The sequence below is a fragment of the Corvus hawaiiensis genome, chromosome 2 (assembly GCF_020740725.1).
Source record: "Corvus hawaiiensis isolate bCorHaw1 chromosome 2, bCorHaw1.pri.cur, whole genome shotgun sequence".
Taxonomy (NCBI): domain Eukaryota; kingdom Metazoa; phylum Chordata; class Aves; order Passeriformes; family Corvidae; genus Corvus; species Corvus hawaiiensis.
Window position 1 is genome coordinate 32,074,779 of NC_063214.1, and position 13,355 is coordinate 32,088,133.

Here is a 13,355-nt window from a genome sequence, read left to right on the forward strand (position 1 = left end):
AGTTTGGGGCCACTCCCTGACAGGAAAAATACTATCAAAACTTTCCCTAGTTTTATTGTATGATAGACTTGCACACTGCTTTTGGGAGTTTTGCAGCTCTGCAACAAATAATTTCCCTTCTTAGCATCACATTGCAACCTAATACAGAAACTAATGTTCTTAGCCTGTTAGAAAATGAGACTTTACAGAAAGATATTTTCCTGGGGCTAAAATACAGAAAAAAAATTCTCAAACTTCTGAGATATTCCTCATAGCTTCCAATTCAAAGAAGGCTAGAATTTACTTGTCTGTGAGGCACCTCCACTCATGCCCTGAGCCCTGTGCAAAAGGTATGAAAACTAACACAATCAGTATAGGCCCGTAACAAAAAGTAGAAGAATCCAATTAAAAACCTGTGAAATTAAGAGAGATGTAACCTCACCTGCTGTAGTACAGACTGTGTATAGTAACATGCTAAAATGGTGGTGCCAATGAGAACAAAGGCATAGTCATTTTTTTCAACAATAATGGGAAAAAAGCTGCATGTCCCTCCTCATAATAGACTTGTTATTCAGAGAGAGACATTGCTGAAGGTCAGAAATTAGACAAATTGCCAATTTACAATGCAGCTTTTCATTATCATTTTTGCAGACTCCTAATCACAGAAATCCATTTAAAACTCTGTGTACATCTGATCACTTTTTCAAGACACCTGTACCCAAGTTCTCCTCTATTTGTGCAAAGCATATTTGCTTTTTTTTTAAAACTCAGGAACTTCAGGGTTTTACTCCTGAACTTACATTCATGGTGAAACAAAATGCTACATTATTATTAGAATCTTTGTTTTTAATGGTAATTGCATAGCAGATTCAAAAGCATTTTAAGAACTACAGAGTAACATCAGACTTACAAAAAAGGTCAGACAACTTCCAGACTATTTTCTGTAGGCATGCATGAAGAGTACGCAAACGAGATACAGAAGGACATAAGATAATTGGGTACTTAATGCAGGTTGCTTTAAATCCTTCTCCCAGAGTTTCACCTTATTTCATTGGGCATCTGTGCTGAGTTTGGAAATTTGGGAGCTGGACTCTTTTTTTATATTATTACTGTGCCAACTATTTGGGAATTTCTTCCATACTGATGTATTCTGCTCTCATTTAGCCATCTAGGCTTCCTGCACAATAATATGCAAAGAAAATTAATTTAATATGATGGTTTTGGTTGGGATAAAGTTAGTTTTCTTCACAATAGCTTGTATGGTGGTGTTTTAAAATTGTGATTAAAGGAGTGTTGACAACACAGGGCTGTTCTGGTTGTTGCTGAACAGTGCTTGTACAGTGTCAAGTTCTTTTCTGCTTCTCACAATGCCCTGCCAGCAAGTAGGTTGGGGGTGCACGAGAAGCTGGGCAAGGATGCAGCTGGGACAGCTGATGCCAGCTGATGGAAAGGATATTCCATACAATATGATGTTGTGCTCAGCAATAAAAGCTAGGGGCCGAAGTAGGAAGAGGGGCAGACATTTGTCTTCCCCAAAAAACCCTGTTACATGTGGTTAGTCTATTTCTATTCATTTTGGTCCCATCAAACACACACCCAACATACACAGAAGTGGGAATTGCTTGTTTGTAACCACTGAGCATTTTCTTCACTTACCAACTTCAGTATGCACACAAGTCACCCTTCTCTGTTTGTTTTATGCTACCTGTGTGCATATTTCACCTTTGAGACTTGGGAAAAACCCTGTGATGAATAAAAAAATAGTCAGCAATGGTGGGAGTCCTGTTTGACTAGTTTGACATGCCAATAAATAAACAAAAACTATCAAGGACAGGACAGTTTTTAAAAAGTTATTATAAGGAAAGCAAATGCATGAAACAAATCCAGAAGTGACTAACCATTATTAACTTCTCTGCAAGCGATGTTTCATCCATGGTTTTGGCATTGAAAATTTAGAAGAAAAGAAAAAAGTTAGAGGTTTTTAGTATGGAATAGCTCCCCATTCCGTGATGTAGAACAGAAAGCTACAAGAGAAGAGATTACTTAGTTTTCAAAGAGGACAAATCTAGTTCAACTTTTGTTTCCTTGTTGCTGTATGAGCTCAAAAAGAGTTAGGGAAGCCAGTGGACAGAACTGAGAATCTTCTCTCTAGCCATCTTTTTCTGTGTGTTTAGGAGGTGATACAGAGCATGGGTAGAGCAAGTTAAAATCCATTTTGTTTGACATGGTCTCTGTGATGAGAGAACTAGGAACTTAAGGGCATGAAATATTTCAAGTTGGAGGGGACATCCGGAGGTTATTTTGTCCATGATTCTGCTCAAAGCAGGGTTTTCTATGAGGTCTGACAAGGTTGCTCTGGGATTTCTCCATCCTCATCTTGAAAGATTCTGAGGAAAGAAACTTCACGAGCCCTCTGAAATCTGTTCCAGTTTTGAATGGTCCTCATAATGAAAACCTTTTCCTCATGTTCAGTTGGAACCTTTCTTGTTCTAACTTTGTCTCTTGCCTCTTGACGTCCCACCATGCACTCCTGAGTAGACTGTCTGCAGATATAACACTGTGCTGAACATCCACAGACAAATTAAAGCAGTGAGAACCTCACTGAAAGTAAGTATTTTTCCAAATGGCTTGAAGAAAGTTCAGGGGTTTTCCACATATTGCTCAGTGCAGAAAACATAAACACAGGCAGTGCAGTGAGTTACTGTGGCTTCATACTAACTCGATTTTACACATACCTGGAACAGAGCCCGTGATCACTTCAGATCCTATTAATGGAGATGGTTTTACAGGGGGAAACAACACACACTTCTGTAATAAATATTTCTTAACAATGAACAGGAAGATGTCCAGGTCCTGTTACACTTGAAGCTGAAAAAGAACATGAAACAGATATTATGACATGTAGCTCTGCTGGAGAACGTAAAAAAGAAGTGTTATATGGCAGTTATATGGCAAAGGGAGCAATGGAAATGGTGATCTGTCATGTTAGGAACCAAACCCTTTTTGCTTTATTCACGCAGATGCCAGGAAAATCTCCAAGTATAACATCAAAGTTACACTCCACTTATATTTAATTGACATAAAGTCTTGTCAGATCAATTCCTAAGTATCACTCAAAAGAAGAAACAAAGGAATTTAAAATTTATGAAGAAAATAGTATGAAGATAACGATTTATTTAGATCTGAAAATATTAATAAAGAATTTGCCTATTCTTCTGGCTGAATCATTTGCAGAGGTGTTGTCTAATATTGAAAACTCTTTTGACCCTATGTTTCTGCCCATGAGACACCTTGATCTCTGTCATTCTTCAATAAGACATGCATGCAACTATCCAAAATCTGTTAGCACAGATTTTTAAAATATTTTAAACCAGGAGGGATTCTTAGATTCCCCTGGAAATCTCATGTGCAAGACATGATTGCCTAGGTATATTCTTGGGTTGTATTAATGGCCTTCACTTTGGGAGAGGGGCGGAGGAGCAGTGCTACAGCTCTTAGTTTCCATGTCCTGTTTCAATTTCAAGCTATATTTTCTATACTGGCACATAACTGAGAAGCTCTGAATTATTAAAGCTTTTCTACTAAAAGAATCCCTTTGTGACTCTCTCTCGAAACATAATAAAGAGGTCAGACTCTGGGCCTCTAACATTACCCTTCCTCTTCATTACGCCAGTTCAGTAAATCAAGACATTTGCCTCTAGAAATTAGGAACTTATGCAAAATGGTTTTTTCCAAGTCTCATAATTTTGTTACATTTTTACATTTCAGCCAACTAGAAAAGTGTTTGGGAAAAAAAGCCAAAACAAGCCAGAATGTGTTGGGGAAGATGAAACAGGAAAGCCTTATAAATATGATTGCCTGACAAAAGATTTTGGGAATATGAAAACTACAGGCGACATCGAAATGAAAGCCACTTTTGAAATACCAAGTCTTAGTTACTGAACAACTGGAAAACAATGGTATGGCCAACTGAAGGTAATCCCCTCTTGATTGAACAATACCCTCTGCTTGCAGGCAGGTCCAAGCATCAGAGCAGACCCTACTAGCTCAGCAGAAGGGGTCCAAAGAGTAGTTTTTAGAAGTTAAGATGTAACACTCTATGGTAATATAAGAACTCTTATAGGCTGTATGTAAATGCTATAGGATTTGTATCTTGTATTAGATTGGTTAGTGACAATTAGAATATTCAGTACAGAAGATGATTTATTGTATTGTAACCAGGACTTCACCATTCCTTTCTATTCTCATCACTTCTTCTTCACTCTCATTCCTCTCGCTCTCTCTTACCCGCTTACTCTCTTGCTCTCTTGGGCCTGCTCAGAGCTGCCAGCTGCAGCTCTAAGCAGTGCCCCTATACCCACGCCCTTTGCAATAAACCGCATGTTCCAAGATCTGACTTCAGAGATCTCTCGTCACCGTCCGTCCCGACCGTCCGACCCACCCAGCACCCGCAGGAATGATGAGAAAAAAGTAGTTAGAAATAATTTTTAGCAAATAAATAACGGACACTTTTTCTCATAAAAACGTCACACAGTTGCCAGACTCTCCTCCAGTTCACTTTTGTTCACTTAGTAAAAATGCAGTTTAAAATTTGGCCTCATGGTGCAGTTGCTTCATTCAGGCACTGCTATATTTGAAAACTACCTTGTTCTCTGCAGTTTTAGTACTACCTGGGTATTTTCAGAAGGCTTTGTGAATTTGAAACTGGAAATGCAAAAATTTTCATTGTAAAGGAAAATTTTCTGCTGAGCTCAAACCTAGACTTGAGAAGACAAATTTGAGACAATCAATAAATTCTTTTTTAATCTAGTTCATTTCAGTGCATTTCATCAAGGTTGTTTTATGAAGTTAGAGTTAAACTTAAGTAAACTTTTTGAAGTTATCTTTTTCTAAAATCTATAAAGACATGTCCAAAAAGTAGACTCCCAAATACCTTAAGATAAGTCACTTTTTCCAGGAATTTTGATAACATTCAGGAAAACTGGAAGATTGATCTCCAATCCTTGAGCCTAGAAACTGGGCTCCAAATTGGAGGGTTAGGTGCAAGACAGCAGAAATGCAATTTTTAACTGTAAGAGAACAATTGCAGGTTCAGAGAACTGTCTAACTAGAACAACCAGACTTTCTCCATTCCATCTTTCTATTTTCTTGCATTCCACATTTCTAATAAACATGTTACTTCACGTGGGAGAAGATGAAGGGAAGGAAAAGAAAAGATGATCAGGCTAGAAATAGATATATCAAAGACAGACAGAAATAAAGGAGATAAAAAAGAGAAAAGAGAAAGTGATTCCCAAAAAGTTTAGATCATGCCTGTATTTTTTGCCAACAGGAAAATAAGGAAAAGTTTGTGTACCATCATCGCAGGTGGTGGTGAATGCTCCCTCTAAAACAGCTCCATGGTCCATGATCCATTTTGCCTTAATCTTGCCTTGAGCAAGCGGGCTGTATCATGGATGTGGAGTTGTATTAGCCTTGGAGGAGTCATGGCTTTCATAGGATATTTATGCATGAGCAAGTGAAGGTCTGTTCCACATCAGTGGTTGAACTGTCATTGGAATGGTGATGAAGGACTTGAGTTCATACAGCCTTGCCTTGACTATCACAAAAAGGGAAACAACTTCTGTAGACATGCCAACAGAGGCAGGATGAGTTCCTGCTGCAGACAACAGAGCATTGCTAACTCCCAGCATTCATTCTTTCTCATCAAAGCAATAAAAAACATCTGAAATATTTTCTTTGTGAAAGGACAGCTTGGAGGAATCTGTTTAGAGTCCCTCAAGCTTGCTCCAGAGCTGTGTGCATGATTTATTTTTCATTTGAGAAAACATGAGAATCTGAAGATGTGGTTTCAATTATTCCTGTTCTTCTACTGCTATGTGGATTCGTCTTTGCCAATTTTGCTTTCCAGAAATGGTTTCTTCTTCTGTTTGCCAGACAATACACAAGACAATAGATATTGTTTCACATTGTCTATTGTGTAATAGAACAATGTTGGGGGGCTTCCAGGCATTATCAAAAGTAGCCAGTATTAAAAAATAAAGGCAGTGGTTACTCTTTCAAGCTACAACTCAATATAAGTAGGTGGAAAAGAAAGGAAAGAATCAATGATTTGTTAGGTCCAACATTTCCCATATTTGCTAGAATAGGAGTGCAAATTATTTTCATTAATATATACTGAAATCCTGGCACAGCAGAGATCCAAGTGAATGGGATTAAGAGACATTCTGAATTTTCCATTTGTGGCTCAGTTTTTCCTGATCAGCATCCTTGGCCAGCCCATGGCTAAAATGAGCAGTGAAAGCTGATTCTCATGATTCTCTCCCAGCTCAGAGACTGCCAGTACATATGTGAGAAAGAGATGTTTCCCAGAGACATGTAGCAAATGTGACAGGAAACCCTAAAACATTGTGACATGAGGATGGATCCAATACATTGCACACACTAGATTTTGCCAGGTCTTTTCCTTTATGTTTTCTGCTTAAGGCGTAAATAGAAGAACACAACAGTCCTCAGTAACTGGTCTGCCAGACACGGTGTGAAGTATTGCTTTGGCTTAACCTTAAAAAGTCTTAAAAGAAGAAGATAGCAGAGGATCAGAGGGGTTAAAGGCAGATACACTATTAATGTTTCTCCCTATGAACTCAGTGACTCCAAAGAATGCAGTGATGAAAAAATCCTGCACAAGCTGAAGAAGGTAGAAGAAAAAAATAGCTCTGATTTGTCATTTCAGACAAAGAAGTGGCCATGAGGACATGGAATGAAACAGAGAAATGCAAGGTAGAAAAACAATTGACAATTGAGGGGGGACAATGACAACTGGCTATTCCCACACTGCTTACTAGGGACAGCAATTACCTTACAGAAGATTACAAAAATAAATGTTGTCCTCTAGATCAGTATATAAAGGACTCTGAGCTTTGGCCTCATTCATATCTGTGTGCCTGTCACTCCGTGAATATTTATGCGTGCACACTCATGTGTGAATTCACTTCCAGCTTCTGTAACAGTATTTTCCCTTCAGTACTGGTGAAAGGTGAATATCAGTCTGGTGGCAGTCTTTTAGGGATACCTTTATATCTTGATGATGCTTTTAGCTGAGAGGTGTCACATTAGAAGCTTTTTCTCCTAATAGCTGCTTAATTTACTTCATAAGCTGTCAAATTATAGTTGACATTTCCAGTACCTGTTCATGTTGGGCCATGTTAGTATTCAGATCTCCCTGCTTCAAAGGGAAACAACATATGAATCAAGCTTTTACGCTGAGGAAAATATAAACGCTGTAGAATAATAATGAATAATTTGAACTGAAAAAAAAAAAAGAAGAAATTAAGTGCATTTAGTAAATTCAATAAATTAGGACTCAGAACGGCAAAGTTAACTTTGAAGTTAAGTGTGGGAAGAAAGAGAGAACAGAACTTGTGTTTATGTATATATATATATATATGTATTTATATGTATATACATATAGGTGGCTGCTGACTCTGCTCAGCTATTAGAGGGGTAGTAGAAGAATGGAATAGAGAAGACAATGGGCTTACATTCCTCCTTAATTCCTGTCTTTCATATCTTTGATAGAAGTTGCTTTGTTAGTGTAAAACATCTTGAAAACATTGAGCTTTTTCTCTTAACACACAACTCTTCTGCAGCATTTGTCTCTAAAAAAACATGTCACAATTGATACTTTTAGGCAAAAGATGAAGCTCATCAAAATCCTGTACTGTAGAGCTCCTATTCCCTGGCTGTTCTGGTAAAAGCTTTCTTTAATAAGTGGAAGCATATGCAGATGTACAGTGCCGGACATATGCTCCCAATTTGTGATTTCATCTTGGTCTATAAGACCATAACCTGTGGTCAGTTCAGCTGAAAACCTTCCTCAAGTTTGGTTTCAGGAGTGTGTAATATATAGCAGGCTTTCAGCTAGTTTCCTGTCAATTTATCTTGACTGTTGAGTTGCCATTAATATTTTACATTTCTATATCCTCTATATGCAAAGATGTCAAAACACTTGACATATCCCATGGAGTGGGACAAAATTGTTCATCCTAGCAATAGCCAAATTCAAGGAGTTGAAAGGAAGACTCATTTAAAATTCCCATGGTTTAGAAGGAGCCTACTTTCAAATTAGGCACACAAGATTTGAAGACTCATGGCTGTTCAAACTAAACGCCATCCAAAATTGCACAAGAAAATACTACTGGACCTCAACACAGAAATTTGCACTTCCCTTTGTTCTTATGTGTTCCAGCCACAGAACTGTCTTCCCATCATGACCTTCTACAGCAATGTCGTGAGGTTCAGTTTTACTGAGATTTTTAATTTGTCTGTTTGTGGAGAGTTAGCTGATTTAGAATAAGACTGACTAGTGCACTCATTAGAAATGAGCATTTCCTGCACCACGGCATCTGACTTAACACTGAATGTTGGCACCTTCCAGGAGCAGCAGGGAGGGTTAAGTTGTTTAATGGCAATTTTCCGTGTTGACAATGCTCTCTTCAGTCCATAAATATCCCAGTAATTTACAACTGCCTCTTACTCAAGATTGATTTTCCCATTGGACATAGAGGCAACTGGTAGTGGTGCTGTGCATGTAACAATCTAAACCTGTTTCTCATACAGACAACAACTCTGCCTACATGGAATCTCCAAGCAATATGTCTTCCATTGTTTTCTATAGCCAGATCTTAACTTTTAATAACAGCAAAATTACAGACACCACTGATGGCAATCATCTTCCAGATGTATGAGGCAAATGATGCTAATGATGCGTAGCTAAGGGAATAAATTTCTCTATTTAGACCAGAGATGTCCTAACAATGTGCTCAAGTGGGGCTGTTTCTTCCAACAGACCCTTTGTGTTTGCCTTGTCTAAAGCCTCTTTGTTCAGGAAAGTGATGCAACTGAAGAACACATTAAAATGCTTTTCTTTCACTCTTTATATATAGGTGATGTCAGTGTTTGTTCATATTGTTGTATTTAGAGCTTGTTTTCAAGCTGGGAGGTATGTTAGCCTTTTCTTTTCTTTTGTTAGAGAGGTGAAAGAGTCAGTGGTGCTAAATTATATGTACTGTGTGCCAGGAAGGGTCATGGAGGCTGATGCCTTGATAGACTATACTATCATGTAGTCCTATTCACAAACTTACCAAACTCTAAATTAATCACACAAAGACTAAAAAATAAAGACATCTAATAAAAAAATGCAGGATCATGAAAAACATACAAAAAATTACAATGGAAACCAGGCATTTTTCTGTACATGAGGCCATCTGCTTGATTCCAGATAAAACTGCTCAGTTAATTTCTGACATCAGGAAGTGGATTTCCCCTAACTTTAATCATGTAAGTATTAGGCAGCTGCTCAAGGTCAGGTTTTCTCAGTGGTCCATAGTGGGATACTGCTCCAGGTAGGAATTCAGCGTGCTTTGAGTGTCTCTCTCAGTTACAGAGTGAACTTGTTTGTTCTCTGACTAGTAACATACAGATGTCTGCCACTTACATAGGATGCCTGCCCCTGCAGTGTTATGCTTCAAGGAAATTTCCTTCCTTAGCACTCGCTTAGCAGGATGTCCCTGTGATAAGATACCTCTTACTTTTTAAAACATGCATGTGTGAGTAGTCTAAATTAACAATGACTGCAGGTTAGTGATTTTTATGACCTCTGAAAGCAGAAATACTTAGAGCTACACGTTTCAACTCTGATTTCTCTGCAAGTAATCTACTTTTTAACAGCAATTTCATCCACTTGGAACCCTTTTCTATATTATGATATATATTTAGACAGCTGCATTTGAATCAGAACTACAACAGCATTGAGATACTGCATAAAACTCCACATTTCGTGGTTTTCCTTTCAATTTCTGTTTAAGGGAGGTTTATTGTATTTGCCCTTTTTAAATGGAAGCACAACACATCTAGACAGGTGACATCTTTGGATTCCAGTGAAAGTGCCCATTTATTTCATATTTATACTTCAGATAAATTGTAATTGTAGAAAACAAAAGTAATTCAACTCTACTGCTTGCCTCAGTATCACTTTGGAGATGTGCCATCTGCTTTGACCTCAGCAGCCTCATTTGCAGTATGAACTGAATGCTTTCAGATCTCAAAGTGAGGGCTGCTTTTCTATCAGAAATCCAGAAGGGATTTTTAACATGTCAAGAACACTTACTGGAAACTGCTGGACATGTGGTAGCTCAGTTCTAACGCAGAACATTATTCCACAAGTATGAGGTTATTATTTACTGTAAGTAACCCCCTTCCAAATGAGATCAAAATTTCTAATACTTTAATACCAGCTCCCTGAAAACTAGATGAGAGACTGTATTTACACTGATTTTCAGGATTTTTTCCTCTTAATATTCTTGTTTTGGAGGTGGGTTTTTTGTTGGTTTTTTTTTTTTTTAAGGTAGTTTGTTTGTTTGTTTTGTTGTTGTTTTGGGTTTTTTTTTTCATTTCTTCAGAATTTTGGGGTCCTTTTACTTTTGATTTTTTTCTGGTCTGTGTCTTCAGTTCTGTTTACTCACTAAATATTATCCCCATTTTGAGAGTCTTTTACTTTCTTTCTTCCATCAAAATCCCTCCATTACCCATGAAGTTATCATCAGCTCAGCTTTCTCTCTTTATCCTCAACTCACTATGAGAACGTTACTTTAGCTTGTTCTCCACATCTTCTACTTCAGAAAACAGAAAGAGCCTCAAAGGTAACCAGAGTGATCTGTATGGTCAGGACTTCACACCTTTTGGGAACCTGGCCATATTGACCTTCAGTGATGTTATCGAGCTGTTGAATATGGTGTCTAGAGATAGTGTTTGAATCCTCCAGAGAAGGATTTGTGAATAACAGCTTCCTCACTCTATTGTTATTCCTGGAATACTCTTTCTCATCAAGAAGTGTTTGCTTATTTGAGGTATTTCCATGCTTTAAAAATGTCAGTAAGCCTGTCAGGGAGGAGGTCCATTATTACATAATTTTGAAAACTACCACCATTTAGTATATTTAATTGTTTTCATGTCTGTCATACTTTACAAGGCTTTATTTTATAGGATGAAGAACATGAGGAAAGATTTCTTGCCTCTTAGACCTCAGGTTAAATTTGTCAAATAACATTTAATGTGGAGCTAGATATTTTTAATTTTCAAATAAAAATGTTGAGTCAGAGATGGTTCTACCAAAGAGTGGATTATAAGGAAGAAGTTCTGTGTATGCTCCATATGTAGGGTTCACTTCCCAAAGCTGAATTACACTTGAAAATGTCTGAACAAGAAAATAATAAAATCTGTATCCTCAAACCTTGTTAAAAGGATATGGGAGGAGGGCCACAAAGATGATCAGAGGGATGGAGCACCTCTCCTATGAGGATGGGTTGAGAGACTCAGGGTTGTTCAGCCTGGAAAAAAGAAAGCTCCAGGGAGACCTCATTACAGCCTTTTAGTACTTAAAGCTTATAAAAAAGAGCATGAATCACCTTCTACACAGGCAGATAATGACAGGACAGGGGGAATGGTTTTGAATTAAAAAAAGAGACTTAGGTTAAACATTAGGAAGAAATTCTTTACTGTGAGGTTGTTGAGACATGGGAACATGTTTCCCAGAGAGGTTGTGAATGCCCCATCCCTGGAAGCACTCAAAACCAGGCTGGATTTTGAGCACCCTGGTCTAGTGGAAGGTGTCCCTGCCCATGGCAGGGGGGCTGGAACCAGATGACCTTTGAGGTCTCTTCCAACCCAAGACAACTTTATGATTATATGAAATATCAAATTTTTTTGCTCTTGGCTGTGTTTATTAAGGGAGGAGAGAAAATGGAAATGCAGGAACAAATTTTCATGTCAAGTTAGCTAACTCATGATAAAATCCCGATTGAAAGTTCTTGTTAGTGTAAGTGAACCATAGCCCACCTAGGCTTAACATGCATTGCTAACTACAGGGCAAAGTGTAGTCTTCCTACACCCTGCAATAGTTCATCAGCACAGCAAATTCCATATGTAATTAATTCTCTTTCTTTGCCATGCACAATAACTCTTTAGCATTTCCTACCTCTCTTGCCTACGGAGAGTTGCAAATAATAAGAACATAAAGGTGATTTACCATAGTGGTATTTGTGATTATCATTGAAGATTGGGAGCTAATTGGTCACACTAAGACAAATAAAATTTAGTGTTATTGCTCCCATTTTGTGTAAGATAGAGTTGAGATATAGAGCTGAGCTGCCCAAGGAAATGGCAGTACTTGGCAGCACAGCTGCTGTCATGTTAATGTCACTTTAGTACATGCCTGAGATAAATACAATGGTGTGGTAAGAAAAAGAAACTTTCTCTCCTCAATCCATGCTACTGGATATGTACAGTACACTCTGGGTGGCCTCAGACCACCTTCAGGACATGTAGCCAGCCAGAGGCACCTCAGCAGGGCAGAGAAAAAGGCTGACAGGACTCTTCATAAAGTTCGACAAGGGGAAGTCCTGCACCTGGGGAGGAGCAATCCCATGCACCAATATATCCTGGGAGCCACCCAGCAGGGAAGCAGCTTTGCAGAAAAGGACCTTGGGGCTCTGTTTGACACCATGCTGACCTTGAGCCAGCAGTGTGCCCTTGCCAAAAAAAAGGTTGCATTAGGCAAAGTATTGCCAGCAGGTCAAGGGAGATCATCTTTCCCCTCTATTCAGCTCTGGTGAGGCCACACTTGGAGTTCTGTGTCCAGTTTTGGACTCCCCAGTACAAAATAGACATGGACATGCTGGAGAGAGTCCAACAAAGGGACAAGAAAATGATAAAGGGACAGGAGTATCCCTTGTATGAAGAGAGACTGAGATAGCTGGGACTTAGGGCTGGAGAAGTGAAGGCTCTGGAGGGGTTCCATTAATCTGCACAAATATCCAAGGAAAGGATGCAAAGAGGACAGACCCAAGCTCATTTCAGTAGCGCCCAGCAACAGAACAAGAGGCAGGAGGCACAATCTGGAACCCAGGAGGCTCTGACTGAACTTCAGGAAATGAACATTTCTGAGTAAAGATAATGAGCCAACTCTTTCAAAGCACCTAAAGGATTGACACAGTGTGTGAGAGAGCTTGTTCTGAGTGGGCAGGACAGGATTTTACCACTTCTAGGCCTTTTTCTTGTCAAAAGTCAGACCCTTGACATTTAATAACTTTTCAAAGGACTGTTCTTCAGCTAAGAGGACTAAAACAAATTGTGTTTGTCTGATATTTCTCTTAAGTGGTCCTGAGAACACAAGCATTGATTCCCTAAAGGAAAAGCTGGTCACAGCCATCTGCAGAGAAGTAAATCATAAATTAGGTTTGCTGGTGTGAGCACATGTTTCTATCTAACCTGAACCTGAGCTTATAAAGGCCCTCATGTGAGAGTCATGACAGGCAGCT